At 40.0% G+C, this 17,880-nt stretch overlaps 1 protein-coding gene across 2 annotated transcripts in view; it reads right to left on the bottom strand.

Moving 5' to 3' along the window:
* Positions 1-17,880, bottom strand: part of gfra1a (gdnf family receptor alpha 1a) — a 101,641-nt gene that overhangs the window by 37,657 nt on the left and 46,104 nt on the right. The window lies entirely within an intron of this gene.

The following is a 17,880-nucleotide window of genomic DNA, read 5'->3' as shown; positions in this document are numbered from 1 at the left end:
CACATTTGACTGCTAACCACACTCTTTTTAATCTTCCAGCCTGACAGAACTATCTTAACCCAAATGAGAGCTAGGTAGCAATTCATGAATCCAGGGAGACATTTGGGACTGAAAAGTATGATTCACTATAAATAACTTAAATTGCAGGACCTGTGGATCAAGCCCTTTAAATATTCATCCTGCCTAAGTGCCCTGGAGCAATCCAATCCAATCTAATTTTATTTATATAGCACCAGTCCGTGACAAAAGGCGCCTCAAGGCACTTTGTACTATGAGATAAAGACCCTACAGTGTTACAGACAGAACCTGAACAATCAGATGACCCACGATGAGCAAGCACTTGGCGACCATGTTGAAGAAGAAGTCTCTCTTAACGGAAGGAGACCTCTGACATACCGAGGCTTAGGGAGGGGCAGCCGTCTGCTGTTTGATTGGCAGGGTTGGGGCAATAAGACAGAAACAAGGAGCAACAAACAGAAACTAAAAGAGAAAGTAGAGAGAAGCTAATGATATGGAGCAGTAGCATAGAAACTCATGGGAAGTGAAAAGAGGAAAAAGTAGAGGAAATGCTCAGTGCATCATGGAGGGTGTAGGAACCACAAGCATCCCTGCACTCTGACAGCAAAGTTCTCTGTTGAGATTATATAAGGTCTTTAAAATAAGGATTTTAAATTCAGGAAGCCACTGAAGAGTAACTAATATATAAGAAATATTTCTCTTTCTTGTTAAACTGGATCCACTGAATGCTTTTCAGGGAGCCTTCAGGATGACCAAACAACAGCAATTTGTGTCTAGAAGTCACATATGCTTTTTCAGCATTAATCTGAGAGTAATTTTCCTAATTTCGTCAGCACTGGCAGGTAAAAGAAGACAGTGCAAGGCATGGAACTGCAAAGAGCTCTACAGGTATATAGATAAACATGTGCTCTATTATGTAACTAATCACTGAGACATCAAGGATTTTGTTTAAGGGAGAACAAACAGGTTGCTGATCCATGCCTGAATACAAGCATGCTGCCCTCTGGAGACTTATGCTGCTACTATCATGACTAAAAATATTCCTCATTTGGTGTAAACACAATCTAATGATAACAAAATAGGCAAAATGATTCACATCAAATGTAGAAAAACACTGTTTACCTAATGGAAAATACTATCAAAAGTGAAAACAGCCAATAAAATGTGAGGCACTGTCGGCAGAATGAGATCATTGTGAGATCTGGACAGTGTCTACAAGCAGTTTTAGGCTGCTATATGTTCTATATGTAAACTTAGTATTTTGTTTTTAAGGTAACAACTTGTGTTATAATGAAAACATTAGAGGCAACATTGTGTTCGCACATACTACAGTGGGGTTGCTAACACATAGACATAAGCTGCTGGGATACTTCACAGAAACTTGGTGTTTTTATTTTTCAGTATTTATTTATTTATTGTCATTGTCAAGAACAATGAAATTGCGTTTGGGGCTACCATACAACCCAAAAAAAGAGAAGAAAATAATAAATACCCCCTAAAACCCAAGTGTACATATTTAACCCAGTGTGACTCCAATGCAATAAGACAATCCTTAGCAATAATGTTCGTAGAAATTCAGACAAAGACCTGAGAAACATGACAAAATACAACAATGCAACCCATTCAATATTATTGTACTGTGAGATATGATATCAGATATGATAGTTATCTATTTAAGAAAGGGGGGGGGGGGGGGGGGGGGGGGCAGGAGGGGGAAGAGAATAAAGATATGATGCACCAATGCAGACCAGTTCATTGCTATTAAGAAGTTGGATATGGTTATTGTCCGTGAGAGGGGGGCAGAGAGTTCAGGAGCCTCACAGCCTGTGGATACAGGCTGTTGGCCAGTCTGGATGTTCTGGCCTGTATAGACCTGTACCTTCTCCCTGAGGGCAGCAGATGGAAAAGGTGGCGCGCAGGGTGATGTTGGTCCCGCAGGATACTGTGCACCCTCCTCAGACTAACCAAAATGCATTTTCTTAGCATTTTAGCTTTCTGTTGCTTATCATGGGACTGAAACGTTCTCCCTCTAGTTAGCATGGCTTCAACAGTATTGCATACTTTGTTCTGCTTTTATGGGGGAATGGTGTGTGTTTTATGAGTTATATGTGTGTGTTTCTGTAGCTCAAGTCCTCTACCAGAGGCCTGACAGTTTGAGGGTTCTGTGCTGTATCTTGGCTTTTCGTGTGTTTGCACTCTTCTGGATAGAGACCACTAATGTTCTGCATGGAGTCTGCTGGAGCCACTCTTCCAGTTTCAGGGTTACAGCTCATAATGCTCCTATTACCAATGGACTAGCTTCTGCATCTGCTCCACTTGTTCCTTTAGTCCCTGGTCCTTTTCTACTTTCTCGTCCTCCTTCTTCCTGAAGTTGCTGTCAATCATCACTATGCCCGGTTGGTTGGCCAGCAGCTGTTTGTCTGTCTGGAACTTAAAATCCCACAGTACACTAGCCCTGTTGTTCTAAGCCACCTCTGGTAGCATCTCCCATGGGGACCTAGAGACTTCTAGTCTATATGCAGGACAGGTGTTCCTGTACACTATCCCAGCAACGATCCCAGAGGTTGTGATGCTCAATGTCCGCAGTTATGGCTTGCAGGTACATCCTGCCACTATGTGTTGGATAGTCCCCGGTAAATCTACCTGGGAAGATTATGACATGTTAAGACACACCTGAATGCTTCAGACAAACAAACTGCCAAAACTGAAACAATAAGGATGTACTTACTTTCTCACAGGACTGCAAAAAGTCTTCTGAAAACGTTCTTTTTCATCATAACTATCATCACAAGGAAAGAAACTAAGTTGAATCCTTGGCCATCAGATCAATGAACTGGTTAATGAAGTGACTCTGTGATAGAAGAACTGCTCCCTGGATTTACAGCCCAGATATTGAGTCTATCACATATTGTGATGTAGAGTACATAAACATGGGTTATCTTGAGGAGCAGACACGGACGTGGTCTGTCACTCAGACAATCTCTATACCTCACATCAAGCCAGTGAGATATTTTTATATGTTTACATCTCTTTGCTACTGTGTTTCTTTTGTCCATAAATACATGTCCAAGAAAACAAATCCCTTGCCATCCCAAACTCTTGCCCTCCCTCGTATAACTGACATAGAGATGGGCGATATCAGCCAGTGCTCTCTCCTCCACAAGCCTTTTGCAAAGGCATGGGAAGCTTTTGATTGATGATGTTCATTTTCCAAGCTGTGTCTTGGACACTTTAGCTGCATACGACCCACTTCTTTTGGGCTATATGTTTTTAATTTAACATCCAGACGTGTCAAAGTCTGGCTTGAAGATGGATGAGAACTCCTCTACCTCTGCTGGCAGGTTGAAAGAGGAAAACTGAGTGGGAGGGGTGGAGTTGTAGTTGGGGTGGTGGTGGTGGAGGAGGGGGCTGAATAGTAAGATACAGAGTGTACAAAAGCTGCCTTATAATGAAAAAGAAAGGAAAGTGAGTGCTGCCGACGCTGTCCAGACTGCTGACAAAGGCGGATGAGATGAGAGACAAAACGAGTGAGCAAGAAAGAGAAAGACAGAGGGAGAGTGGAGGAGAATTGAAATGGAGAGACAAAAGCACAACTGGCATTTGGGGAGAAGAAACTTTGTGGGAGATGGGCGAACAATGATGGTAAAAGTGGAAACAAAGAAAGATAGACAAAGAAGAGGAAGAGTGCACGCATTTCCCTCATAGGGGATGTTAGTTGTAACAAAAGCTTTTTTTTAAATCACAGGCAGGGCTACAGTGAAACTCATTTTCTAACGAATATAAATTCTATTAGTTTGTACAGGAATTATTGAAGGGGAAAACTGAAGTACTTTAGAAGTCTCCAGTTTTGCACACAAAGTTTGTAGCATACGTGGTAAAAAAAAAATAAAATAAATGAAAGGTTCTTTTTTATGGTCCTTGTTTGCATTCTTCTGCAAACATGTGACATCGGTGCTTCCTCACTTAACAAGACATTTCCAACCATTTGCACATTTTATCTTTCTAGATGTTTGATTAGATGGCTTACATTCTTTTCAGAAATTAAAAGTCAAACTTGCATCAAATAGATAATCCATCATGTGTGTGAGAATTTGCAGTAAGCAAACGCAGACTTTTCAGTTATGCTACGATAAACAAATACACCCAGACAGCAGACACATTTAGGCTACACACTTGGGGGCTACTTGGTGCCGTAAATGACGTGACCACAAGAAAACTGCAAATGTTGGCAACATCTGAGCTGTATTTGATGATACTGGTATGACAAATGGAAGACGAGCAGATGATCAGATTTCAGGTCAATAAATACACACAAATCTGGGCTCGTATGAAAAGTAAAGAAGATGCCATTACTGCACTGGGATCTCTCTACAAGTTGAGCACACGTTTTAACAACAACATATAGGAAAGCAGGGAGGACTTGTCTCACTACAGGGGCACTGGGCAGAAGTAATTTAGCAGAAAAGACTTTATTCCAAACAATAATGCCACAGAAAATTTGGTTAACAGAAGTCAGTCTCACAGTGCCTCATTTGCAGCTGCCTAGCTTAACAGTAGAAGACGAATATAACATCCAGGGCTCAAAAGCAACGCAGGCACAGAAGTGCCTTTAACCTTAATGTCCACCAGGAGGCTTCCAGTTCAATAGAAGTCTACGGGTAAATGGGCTTGATTTCCGTAAACACTTTCCTAATGAGTTTATGAGCTCACTTACTCATTTCAGGTCATACTGAATAAAAAAAATCTCTAAATTTTTTTATCATCTTGGTGGCTCTAAGTTTCAGAAAGCGACTGCGGTAATGGTGCTGCAGCCAGTGGACACACAAATCAGTCATCGGATTCTAGACGACTAGTTCATGAATATTTTACTGACAATTTTGTCTAGTTCCACCTCAAAGACTGTATATTGCCAGCATTTCTTGATGAAACAAATTTCCCTTCATGCAGCCTTATCCTAAGAGGGAAATACAAAAGAAATGGTTTTACCTGGAAAGCCAATGAGCAACATGAAACTGCAAGCTGATTTTAGAGTCGTGTACTGTGAAGCTACACCAGACAGCGCTGACATTTAGTTTACAGTGTAAGGCCAGTGAAGATCTGTGCCTGTAGTACCCATAAAGATTTCTCCCATAGCACAGGATCTGGTGGGAGTCTGGGGGCTGGGGAACAGAAGGGTTGTGTGATGAGTTCATGATTAAATGAGATTAGTTAATGATTACCTAATGACTCGACAGGCGACCCCAGCCTCATTTACTGACCAGCGACTTCCCCTGCATACTCTTATTTGGCATCATGAAAACAATGGGTCAGTGTGCTCAGACAAAGCCTAATTACATTGACTGTGGATGCTGTCTCATTTCAAACCTTATATTTCAAAGAGTAAACCCCCAAAAAACAAAACAAGAAACCCACCTCCATAAGCTTAGAATTAGAATTAGAATTCAACTTTATTGTCATTGCACATGCACAGGTACAGGGCAACGAATCTGAGCCAGTTTAGGTTTATATTCTTTGCTTTCCCACCCTTTCTCTGTCTCGCTTTTAGACCGTCTGCATTGCTTACAGTCCATGTTTCATTCAACAACTCTGTTCTGTACCTTTCAGTAAAATCAAACCAAATAAAAAGCACTCAAAGGAAATCAGCAAAGGCTCCAGTGCCTTGACCATCCATTTGGTCTCACTGTAGAGGTTTAAACACAGTGGCTCAACTGATTCTATAAGGCAGTCTGCTGAGTGACTCAGGATCCATGAGCATTTCCCATCTATTACCAGGTGAAAGTGAAATTGACAGAGTGAAGAAGAAAGCTTCTGGAAATATATTTTGAGTGTGGGCTGCCCTTTACTCTTGCTGTGCCAATAAAGTTATTTGTCTTTTTTGACAATCCTGCAGGACTTAGTTTGTTGTCAGTTGCTTCTAAAATTTGAAGCTTGCAAAGTTACAGCTTATCTGCTTTGACCTCCAAAAGTGGACTTTTTAGAGACTTCAAAGAGTTTTTGTAGTTGTTGTTTTTATGTTATTTTATTCCTCAATTATTACTGAACTGCAGTGGAGAAAGCACATTTTGGTATTTTCCACTTAAGCCAAGCTTACAGTATATACATATTGTTTGTTTGTGTGTAGCTGAAGCTGGTAGAAGACGCCAGTTAGTAAGACAAAAAGTTTGTGGCTCAAAGACACTTAAAGTGAAATACTGAACATGAAATATAGGAGTTACTACTATCACATAAACTCATCTGTTAACCTCTTGTAAAAAGTTAGTTTAAACAAAACAACAACTTTTTTTCAAAACAGAGAAAGTCACATTTTATAAAATGAAAACAAAAGTAAGTCTCATCAACAGCAGACAGAACCAGGCAGGACTGACTGTATATAAAACTGTTAGACGGTTTATACACGAATTGGCCAATGGGGGAAACTCATTTGTTTGCAAACAGCAATTAAATTGTGCCAAATCCATTCTTTACATACAGTCTGTGGTCTCACTTCAGCCAAATGATGTTTAAAGTACATAAAAGCTGAATGTAATAGATGGAGCATCCTCCTGATCAAACCTCCCCAAACCTCAACATGAATTTAAAGCTTTAAGCTGTTCAGAAACAGCCGTTTACAGTAGCCATTAAAAGAAATGTTGAGTCACTGACATCTTATAAAGAAACATAAATGTTTCTTTCCATCCATTTTGTTTTGTTCTGAATAAGGCAGCTGAAATCTTAAATATTGGCTTTTTCTCTTGCTAACTCAGGGTGGGCGCGTGTTTTGTTATTAAATTTAATGAAGGAAAGAAAAAAAGAATCCCCTTGTTAAAAAAGAAAAATAATAAAAATCTGTGTTTTTCACGTGTTCAGAACTTTCTATTAGCCTAAATGCATGTGTTTGCTTCAAGTTCCTTGATCAAAAGATTGGCCAACCAATTATTTTCTTATTAACACTTTCAGACATCGTGTAATGCCGTGGAAGTGTTTGACTTGTTCAGAAATCCTCTGTTTGAGTGACAGCTGCGATTTAGCTGCTACACAGCACACGTCAGCAAAGGTTTGTTCATCCGCTTTGCTTAATCCTGTTTGTTATCTAAATCCACTGTTTTCTTTATGACTGAAAAGGGATAGAGGTGTGTGTGTGTGTGTGTGTGTGTCCATGTGTGTTTATAGTGGAGTATAAATTTGCAAGTTTAGCTCTGTGTATCATTGCGCACTCAAACCCCTGTTTATGACTGCATGTTTGCCCACCTGTATGCGAGTGCAGTCACATAAATATGCACATTTACCTGTGTGTGTGTGTGTGTGTGTGTGTGTGTGTGTGTGTGTGTGTGTGTGTGTGTGTGTGTGTGTGTGTGTGGTTACTCGGTTCTGTCTAAATGCCTGCCTGTGGTTTATGGATATTCATTACAGAACCATTACAGCAGAGGTTACACAGGACGGGGGGGATGTATTATCTGCTAATGCATAAAATACAGTCTCCCACAAACACGCGCGCACACAGACACACACATACATGTCCATATCTCTTCACATCTCAGGAATGAAAGCATCAATCATCCCGTGTGGAGGATCGACCCGAGCGTCTACGACGCCGTGTAGTGAGATGATGAGAAACAAATCACCCAAACACATTCCTATCTGCTACTTCCCGGACAATTGAATCACTGCAAGTCACAGCGGCAAATCACCGCCTCGCAGGCCCGACATCCGTAAAGACGACTCACTTGTAATTGAGCTTTATTAAAATGGGAGCGCGTCAACGACAAATAGATCGCAGTCGCTGGCTTTTCACGAGGCAAACTTTCATTACATTCAACAGCCGCTTCACTTCCTCACAAGGTCGATCAATCCCGTATTCCTCACCGGATCGATGGGATTGATCTGCATAGCCGACTCCATCATGTGACAATAACAGCTGGCTGATGTCCCGCCCAAGGCGCTGTCAGTTGAAACGATGGGTGTTTTTATTTACTACTTGCTTCATCAAAGTGAAACAGAGTAAAACTGTGCCTCATATGCTCAGGATAGATTTCAATCATTGGAAAAATGAAAAGAATGCCACGGAAGTTATGGAAATATCAATGTGCCGAGATATTGTGATATAGCGGGAATTTTAAATCTATAAGTTGAAATTTGTTCATGAAAAAAAATCCAGAACCTTTAAATTCAGTGATAAAATTATGCCCAGGAATAAATAACAAAAATAAATATTTGTCTCAAATGTGAATGTAAAGACCAAATAAGCAGAGCACATTACTAATAATGGGTACAGAGACACAGTTTCTTAAAACTAGGTCTTTCAAATGTAAGTATTTGAGGTTTCTCATTCCTGCTGAGTTTCAGGCATTGTTTAGTTTAGCTCTTTGTTTGGTGAAAGTTATTACAAAAGAGGCTGAGGGCTGTTTGACTTTGTTAGAGCGAGCGCTCCCCGTGTGCCTGCGGTCATGTTCAGGAGATAAACACAGGACATTAGCTTCAGGTTGGATGAGCCTCAGGGGCTACATGAACTAATCTCCTCTAATAGACAGCAAATATTCACTCATTACACCCGGAGTGTTCAGTGCTGGTCACTTCATCCCTGTTTGACTTGCGCAAAGACGCTGAGCTATAGTTAAAACAAAACCATAAAGTGTGAAGTAGAGCAGAAGTTAAACGTTAACCATTGGCAAGGACATGGCTTATAACCAGAACCAATGACAATGAATAATTATCCTCATTGTCTTAGAAAATCCAGCCTTGACAAGAAAAAAATAAAACTCGATGGAGGTAAAGTTACTGAATGAACAATGATGCCGGCTGTGAGTTTAACCTCATATTTTGAGGTCCTCATTTTTTGGTGTTTATTTTAATAAATTAAAAGAATGGAAAATGCAAATTGATCAGTGTTCATTGTGAACACATACACACAAAACAAAATCTGATCTGCTTATTTAATAGCATCTGTTTGAAAACTCCAGGTACGTTTTGGTTTGTTGTTAAACAAATATTTCTGTTGTTCATCCCTTAATTTTTATCTTGGTACTTAAAGTGTGATTTTCCACTGACAAAATGAAATAAAGATTTAAAGAAATTTTTGAATTCTGAAAGTTGGCGTGTAAAACGGTCGCAACTTGGACAAATACAAAGACATGCGAGTAACAACAACTAGAAGTAGAAATTGCATCATTTCAAGAGCGAAGGAGGCAGAAAAGTATGTTTTGTCTTTTTTTGTGAAAGGGCCTTTCCACAACAGACAGCAGAGAGGAGGAGGACAGAGGGGGAGAGTGGCAGAGTGGGACAGACAGAGAGACACTGACAGACAGAGACAGATGGAAGCTGAAAAGAAAAAAAATGGTATGCACGAGAGGAATGTTCTTAAGGGGTTTTCCTCCCGGACAACGAGAGATTGTTGATTTAAACTGAGATTTAAGCAGCTGCAGCAGTGGATTATATATGTAAGTCGTCTTCTACGGTCCATCATTTCACTTTTTAGCCAATTTATCTACACACGTTCCAGCTTCATTCCATGTGAGCACGTTTTTGTTGTGCATGTTCCTGTGCGTTAACCAGGTACCATATATCTACGAGAGTGTGGTGCAGAGCACAGCTGTGGAAGTGGAACGCACACTGCAGCAGCAGTGATTGACCATATTCCCCCTGGAAGGAAACATAGTGTCTGTGCATCTCTGCATGCATCACGCACCGAGCTGGGAGAACACTGATAAACCTGCCGCAGCCTGATTACCTGCCCGCCAGATTCACTCACTCAACAAATCCCGCTTAGGCCGAGGCCACATTGCAGATTTGTATTCATCAACGAACACTTTACCCGCAGTCAATCTCCATGGTGTGCGCTAATCAGGACCTTCAGAACAGCACTGGAGACTATTAAGCAGGACTCAACACAGTCGAGCCCACTCCATTTCCGAAAGCACGCCTGGAGAGGCACCGATGGAGCCATCACCTCTGCTGGTTGTTAATTCACTCTTTTTCACGCCGTTGCTCCTTGTCTCCCTGTAAGTCGCTCTTTCTGTTCGTCTTCCTGTCTCTCTCTTGCTAACTGCTCCTCAGTGATTTGCTTTTGCCAGGTTTGATTCATACAGACTTCTCGTTGCCTCTCTACAATATTTTAGCTGATTTTCTGTATTTCCTACAGCAATTCTCTCTCTAGTGTCTGCATGTTGATGAGGGGACCTGTATCGAGCGCTGTGGCTGTATTAATCAGGGGCACATGGAGCCATTCCAGGGACTCTGGGCCCATTACTGAAACATTTAATAATTGATCAGGTTACTCAAACACGCACAGGCTCTCGCACACAAGCTAGTACATCCACAGAGAAACTGCATATGTCAACGTTTGTCAGGACTGCAGTACAAATTAGTCATCAATTCGAGAAGGGAGCCGTCAGGTGAGGAGCTGAAAGCTGACAAAAATGTGCATACAGTTACTTAAAATAACCAAATATTCAAAATACACTGTTGTTAAATATATATTTAAAAAAAAAAACCCACACAAAAAGAAAAACTCTCAGCTTCAACTGCTTGTTTTAGTTTTCATGTTTTTTCAGTTTTGTTAAAATAAATTAGAAAAGGCAGTTTTAAGTCAAATAAGCCTTACTGCCAATTTTACATGTCACAGTCAATCACAGAATTAGTTTTATGGAGAACTACTCAGCCCGTGTAAAGAGTCACAGATGTCTACAGCAACTTTGGAAAAAACTTGAGGAGCCTGAGAAAATAACCCACTTTACAACCTTTGCCTGGGTCTGAAGCGTACACATTTCTACAACAAACCATGAATGGATTTCCAAACTTGACCAGTAATAGAAGCCGATAATGTCACGGCCGAGTCCGCTTCAATTCTGACCGCTCTTGCCGTTGCCTCTCAGAGGTCACGCAGGGGTATGAACATGCAATATGAAATCCCTGCAGTATGTTGAGATAACACTGATGACAGATTATCATGATAGCATCATGATTGGAACACAAACCTCCCTCCTCCATCACACTCACATTTTCTTAACTCTGTCCCCTCTGGAAGGTGCTCATGCGGTTATTACCAACAACACCATTTCACCCAGCTGGGGTAATTTCATGCTCACCAGAGTCACACACAAGTGTCCATGTGGACTGTGGCATACATTATGCTGGAGAACTCATGATGTAACATCTGGTAAAACTTTTTTTCTTTTAATCTAAACCACTTTTAGAAAAGTGGAAATTGAGGTAATAAAAGCCCCACATAGAAAGACAGGCAAACTAACTGCTTCCCTCCGTATAAACACTAGGCATTTCAGCCCATCAAGGCCTTAATGAGGAATTTAACATTACAGCACTCTTGTGATTGAATAGCCTGCGTCACGTCTAACAGTGGTATGTCGGTTTATTTATCAGACAGACATACCTCTAATAGGTGGAAAAATTAGGAAATTAGGAAAAAGTACAATCCTTGTTGCATGGCTGGAACATAACATTGATATATTTCTCTGTACACCTGTTCATTGTATTTTTCTACTAATGATAACTTGCAACAATCGAGGAGTAATATCAAATCAAATCAAATCAAATCACTTTTATTGTCACATCACATGTGCAGGCACACTGGCACAGCACATGCGAGTGAAATTCTTGTGTGCGAGCCCCACAAGCAACAGAGATGTGCAAACACAACAACACAAACGAGCAAAATACAAGAATGGCCAACCTGAAACTAATAAATATATGTACAATATATAATAGTGTATGCATTTCTGGATGTGTATACTAAATATTTTCCTACGTGTGTGTGTGTGTGTGTGTGTGTGTGTGTGTGTGTGTGTGTGTGTGTGTGTACACATTTTTACAAATTAAATAGTAAAAAAAAAAAAAAAAAAAAAAAATATATAATAATAATAATAATAATAATAATAATAATAATAATAATAAAATATATAAAATATACAGAGTTGAATATGTGCAAAACAAGTGGCATTTATATACAGTGTGGAGTGCATAATGTTGAAAAATGAAATATGAAAAATGCTGCATGTGTTTTGTGCTCGAAATGTAACACAGCAGTTAAAAAAATCCCTGTCATGTGTTTGGAATCGGAATTAATGTATTTCCAAATCTACTGGATTTATTTGTTTACTTATTTTTATTGAACATTGAATGTTCGTCTCTTTTTTTGATCGATTTTCTTTGTACGGTGCCACGTATTACACAACTGTTTTCACTAGCTAAATGACTGAATAATTATCTGATCTCCAGTTGTATAACTGGTGAAGTGGCCCAGTGTGGTTAATACGCCATCGTTGCTTAGAGCTGTGAGCTGATTGGCTGTTACTGTTATGCAAAAACTAAAGTTTATGCAACTAAAACTTTGGGTGAGGTTAGGTGGGTTAGTGTTAGTGTTTTCAAACTGTTGCAGTTTTAGGTCATGAATGAATAAGAAAATGAGTGAAAAATAGATTTTTAAAAAACATCTTGAAACAAATAAAACTTCCTTGCAGTAGAAAATGTCTTTGCATGACTTGACTGAACCCAGAAAGCAGATGTACAGCAGACACCCACCCACCACCCGACTCAGCTCCCTTACTTTTTTACTGCATTATATCAGCAGAAAACTACAGTGCTTTTCCTGTCTGCCCTGAATAGCCTTTCATGAATATTTCTCATATTTTTTCACACTTTTCATGTTTACTTTGGCTTTAGCACTTTGTTGTTTGCATTTTAAGATGTGTTAATTTAAAAAAAGAAAAAAAAAACCTTCAGGAGGACGGCCAATCCAAATGGTTGGAGCTTCATTACCCATCAGTAAGTAGCGTAGGTGATGAAGAGTTTCATATGCGACTCTCTTAAAACCCCTTGACCAGCTACACAGCTTCAAAATGACTGCTTGAAGAGTATGAATGCATCTAAGAGAGTGTTTGCATAACTAAGCAAATAGCTTTTAAATAACCCTGTCAGAAGAGGCTTCAAGTCACCATATATGAGCCCTCTGGTGATAATTTAAGATAATCATGTGAAGCAAGATGAAAAAGGCTGATGAAAAGATGAAGAGTTACTGCTGTAATTCAGTAGCAACCCTGCAGGTATATATAATGCTTCAGCCACAGAAGCGCTTATTATTTCCAAATGGTGTGAAATTCACTGTTATTTCATTTCGATACAAACGTGTCACGAAGAGCTAAAAACAAACGGTTGAAAGTCAAATTCAAGCAATGGAAGCGCTCTTTGGACTTTTTTAGTAAAGAAACAGCCGCTTCTTGGCTTAATATATAAACAAGAGCAGTCTACACTGGCAAAGACACCACACTGTAATTCTCAGTGTGAAACCTTTTTATGGTTCAACAGTGGCACAAACAGGAGGTAATCTCTACAGGTACAAAACACTTTTCCCACAGGCTGCTTCCTCTTCACTTCCACACAGCATAAATCACATGATGAAGCCACAAAGATGATTTTATGTGCATGTGTGAGACGAGGAGTGTGAGCGTGCCACTGGATGAGCACTCATGTGGCCGAGGACAGAATGTCCCCCAAAACTGCTTCAGTTTAATTGGTACTTTCCATTGAAGTGGACCTAGTACAGTGAATCTCTTGGACTTTTTTAATAACTTGAGCTCCAAGTCATCAGTGATGATGAGAAGTTGCATATCCCCAACTCCTGACTCTGTTTTGGAGAAAAATAAAGGATTAAAAAATAAAATGGAAACAATTTCTAAAGTTAAAGTTTGTCCTCCGATTGTCGAGTCCTTGGAGAAAGATGTTCAAAAATCTAATGTTTTGATGGTCTAGAGTCAGCACTAACAGGCCAGCATGATTGCATAGTATTGGTGCCACAGTGAGCTTTGCAGGCCATCGTGTTTTAACAGTTTATGTGTAACAAATAGTAATTGTGGTGAATTCTGTTGCTGCTACTTGTCCTCTTCAAGCCAGCTTTCTTTTCCTCTGATCAGTCTTCTACATTTGCATAGCACCATCAACATCAAGCTTTTGAAAGACAAGCACACAAGTCTTTCTTTATAGCCTCTGCGCTGGTTGAATTCCCACAATTCCTCATTTGCACTGCCAAAGAGACATGTAAACTGACTCCAGTGCTAGAACATAAATCCTACAAAACTTGAATCCAGCAACGCAACTAGAATAAAATCTGATGGGAAAAAAGAGAAATAACAGTTGATCAGATAAGCAGGTAGGCTATAAGCAAGCCAGTTTAGCGTGCTTAAAGCCTGAAACATCTTATTTGGATCTAACGTTTCTAAAACACCTCACATTAAAACACTTTACCATAGAAGGATATGTCTGAATTACCCGTGATACCTGTAACATCGTAAAAAGAGTTCATATACACGTGAAAGTCCTCTCATTAGTTCATTGTCACAGAGTGAAAAAATCCCCTCTGTCCATTAGGTAGACGGCCTGCTATGATGAAGGAGGCCATATAGGAGCAAGTGATGCTCCACAGATCCAGCTGTCTACATACAACCGGTGAGCGTCACACCATAGATCCCTGTCTGTTTGAAAGAAGATAATGCAGGACACATTAGAGCGCACATGCACGTACACACACACAGCTTAACTTGTACATTTGGTCAAATCTGTCATCTGAGGTAACAGAGCTTAGTTCTCTGACACTGTTTAAATAACAATTCCTGACCAAGACCGAGCAGTTCTGCGATGAAGTGAAGCGATCACACTGTGACCTTTGACCTGCAATAGCACTCCAGAAAACAATGACTAACCTCTCTGACATGCATCGTTTTTTTTTTTTCACTTAAAATAAAAATCTCTGCATATACAAAATTGACCTTTTGAAAAATTCAGGACAATTTGTCTCTTATCCTCTTATCCTTAAAAAAAAAAGTGCTTATCAGGTCTCATAAAGATCTCATAATGAAAGTGATTTAGCGAAATTAAAAAAAGCCTCTTGCACTTTTGAAGAAATGAATAACGGGAAAGATGTGTTAGAGTAGTGTGGGTAAATCTAACAACAGTGTGTTACAAAGTACATCCAGGCTGTTACTTCTACTACTACCTTTAAGAGGCCTTGGAGAGGTAGTAGTTTGTCTTTAAGGCATGTTCCCAATTCCCAGCTCCCTGCTACAGATACCGCTGCACGACTAGATGTTTACTTTTACTCGTAATCCGAAGAAGCCCTTTCCCTCTGTCATTCCTCTGTCGGCGTTTACACCCAAACCCTCCATCTTCTGGACACAGTCCAGATGTCAGATTCTCTCCACCCAAGTGAAAAAGTGGGGATGTTCCCAGGTTGTAAAGATGACGGAGAAGATAAACAACATGGGGGAGCCAGAGAATCAGCAGGAGAGAATAGGGTCCCCTGCTGTTTTGCTTGAGCAGCCATTCATCAGGTGTTCAAGTTGTTGGGCAATCTATTTCTCTATCCTTTTCGGCCATGTTGCTGAGATATGGCCTGGCAGACCTGCGGGCAAAGGAAATGGGCTGCCTTTTTCTTTCCTCCAAGGACCTGGATTTATTTCCTTTAGTGGGAGGCTCAGAGAGGATCCTGCTAAACACAGAACTGGATGAACAAAACAATTGCCGCCGTTCTAACCCATTGCTCAATTTATACTCTGCAAGGGGCTGAAAAGAAAACTGCATAACAGCTATTCAGTCAAAGCTACTAAAAGCTACTTATGCATGACAACAAGAGTCCCTGAGGATGACCTTTTGCAGTCATGCATTTAATGATTGCACTCTCCAAGGGTTAACAGCAGCTACAGTGTGACGTCAACCATAGCTTGCCGTAAACGTCTTCGGGAGGAAGTTGAGTTTTACGGTTGAGCATATAAACCGTCAGACTTGAAGAGCTTCACCAAGTAGTTAATTGTCACAGTTTTAGATTTTGGTTGTGTGTCAGTGTCATTTTTTCCTTTTTTTTTTGCAGGACTTACAGGGGTCTTGCAAAGTGCTAACAAAGTTAGCTACCGTATGAAGACTTCTTAAATTAGTATCAGTGACACTAAGCACCTGCCCTTTGAGCTCAAGCTCATTTTGGAGGTAAACTTCGACCTGGACAGGCTTTTAAAAGGGAATGAATAGAAAAAGTTACACAACAAATCAAATACACACATTTTACATGGCTTGATGATAAAGATCTTTCAAACAAGAACAAATCCATGTGAATGTCTAGTTATTAAAAACTGCTTTATATTTGATATAATCTTTCGGTGCAGAGGAAGGATTTAAAAAAAACAAACAAACAAAAACTAATGTTAACATTATGACCACAACAAGATGAATAAAACCACAAAGACCTCAAAGACACCAAAGCACTTGCCTACAGGCATAAAAGACAAATGCGTTCCAGTGTACAGTGTTTTTGATCAACTAGTGCATCTAAGGCATGAAAGAAAAAACGTAAGGCTCAGAGTCAAAGTGTCAAGGCGCCACGCTGATGCACTAGAGAGAAACTTTCAGCGGGTCTAAATAATATTTGACAAGCTAAAACACCTGACTTACCGCGGCTCTTCTGCAGCACTGGGTTCCACTTAAGTAATATGTTTCCCCTGACCATTTGTAAAGCGAGAGCTGCTCTTGTTTCTCACACACAACATTTCCAGCCGTGAAATACAATTTCAATCTATCCAAATAGTGAACCTGTATCTATTTTCCTCTTTATGTGGCCTCAGAGACAGACGGCAGTGCCAGGGCGGCTGGTGATAAAAGCAGGAAATCGGGGCGGTGGTTTTATGATCACCTGCTGAGTTTTTGATGTGTGTCAGTGGCCATGTGAACATGATGGTTGAGGGGAACAAAGGAGCTGCTCTTGTGAACTTTGGTTCAGTAGGAAGCTGATTGCAGCTGTTGATTTAAGAATAGGTGAAAGCCTTTTCATTTGCAAGTGGGCCACAGCTGAAGACTAACACAGACACAGGGCTGGGAAGCAAAGGAGTGGATGCACGCAGCACACGTGAGAAAAGCATAATCGACATAAACATATGTCAGTGCGCCCCAGGGTGGCTGTGGCTACAATGTAGCTTGCCATCACCAGTGTGTGAATGTGTGTGTGAATGGGTGGATGACTGGATATGTAAAGCGCTTTGGGGTCCTTAGGGACTAGTAAAGCGCTATATAAATACAGGCCATTTTACCATTTAAACATGCAAGAACCGGCTTGATTTCCTTATGGACAGAATTAAATATAAAGGAGATTTACTGTGTCCATAAGGATAATAAAATACAGCACATTAAAAGAAACCTAAAACTCTATCATATCCATTTCGCTCCAAGCTATTTATGCAAGAATCCCATTCAAATGTACCTTTTATTATCATGGCTGGCTCTAATAATCATTCTAAGAAAAAAAAAACTATTTGAGAAAGCAACAGCTTTATTTATTCAATTAAAGGAGACAATGTCAGAGCGGAGACTTAATTCTCTTTTAACCGCTGCCAGCACAATATGGCTCAACCGACATCCATATTAAAGACCCTAGTGCATTAATTAAAATGTGACGCAACCAGTGCACTCAACTGCAATTTGAGCACACAAAGAATCCATTCATTTGGCCTAAAATAATCATTAAATGCCGCATATCCTGTTCCCTAACTCATTGCCGAGTTTTCCTGTTATTTATTCATTGAATGTCTATTAACCTGAAGGCATTTCACAGAGAGTAATTTATTATTCAATAAGGGTAACACTGGGGTGCCAACACTCGGAAACAACATTTATTTGAGACAAATGTGAAATAAATCTCTGCTTGAAGGACCAAGAGAAGGTGAGGAAGACAGAAGAGAAAAGAAAACTTTACCAAGATTTTAAAAAAATAAAAAAATAAATAATCAAGTGCTGAATATACCAGTGTAAAATTTCAGTTCCAATGAATCAGTGTGCATGTTTTCGTGTGCTCTGCATGCCAGCAAACATTCCTAACAATGATGCGATTTTCAGCCTCCA

Source organism: Rhamphochromis longiceps, linkage group LG13 (assembly GCF_057381845.1).
Source record: "Rhamphochromis longiceps isolate RC_006_pf linkage group LG13, R_longiceps_female_GT1.1, whole genome shotgun sequence".
Taxonomy (NCBI): Eukaryota; Metazoa; Chordata; class Actinopteri; order Cichliformes; family Cichlidae; genus Rhamphochromis; species Rhamphochromis longiceps.
This window is presented reverse-complemented; position numbering and strand designations above follow the sequence as displayed.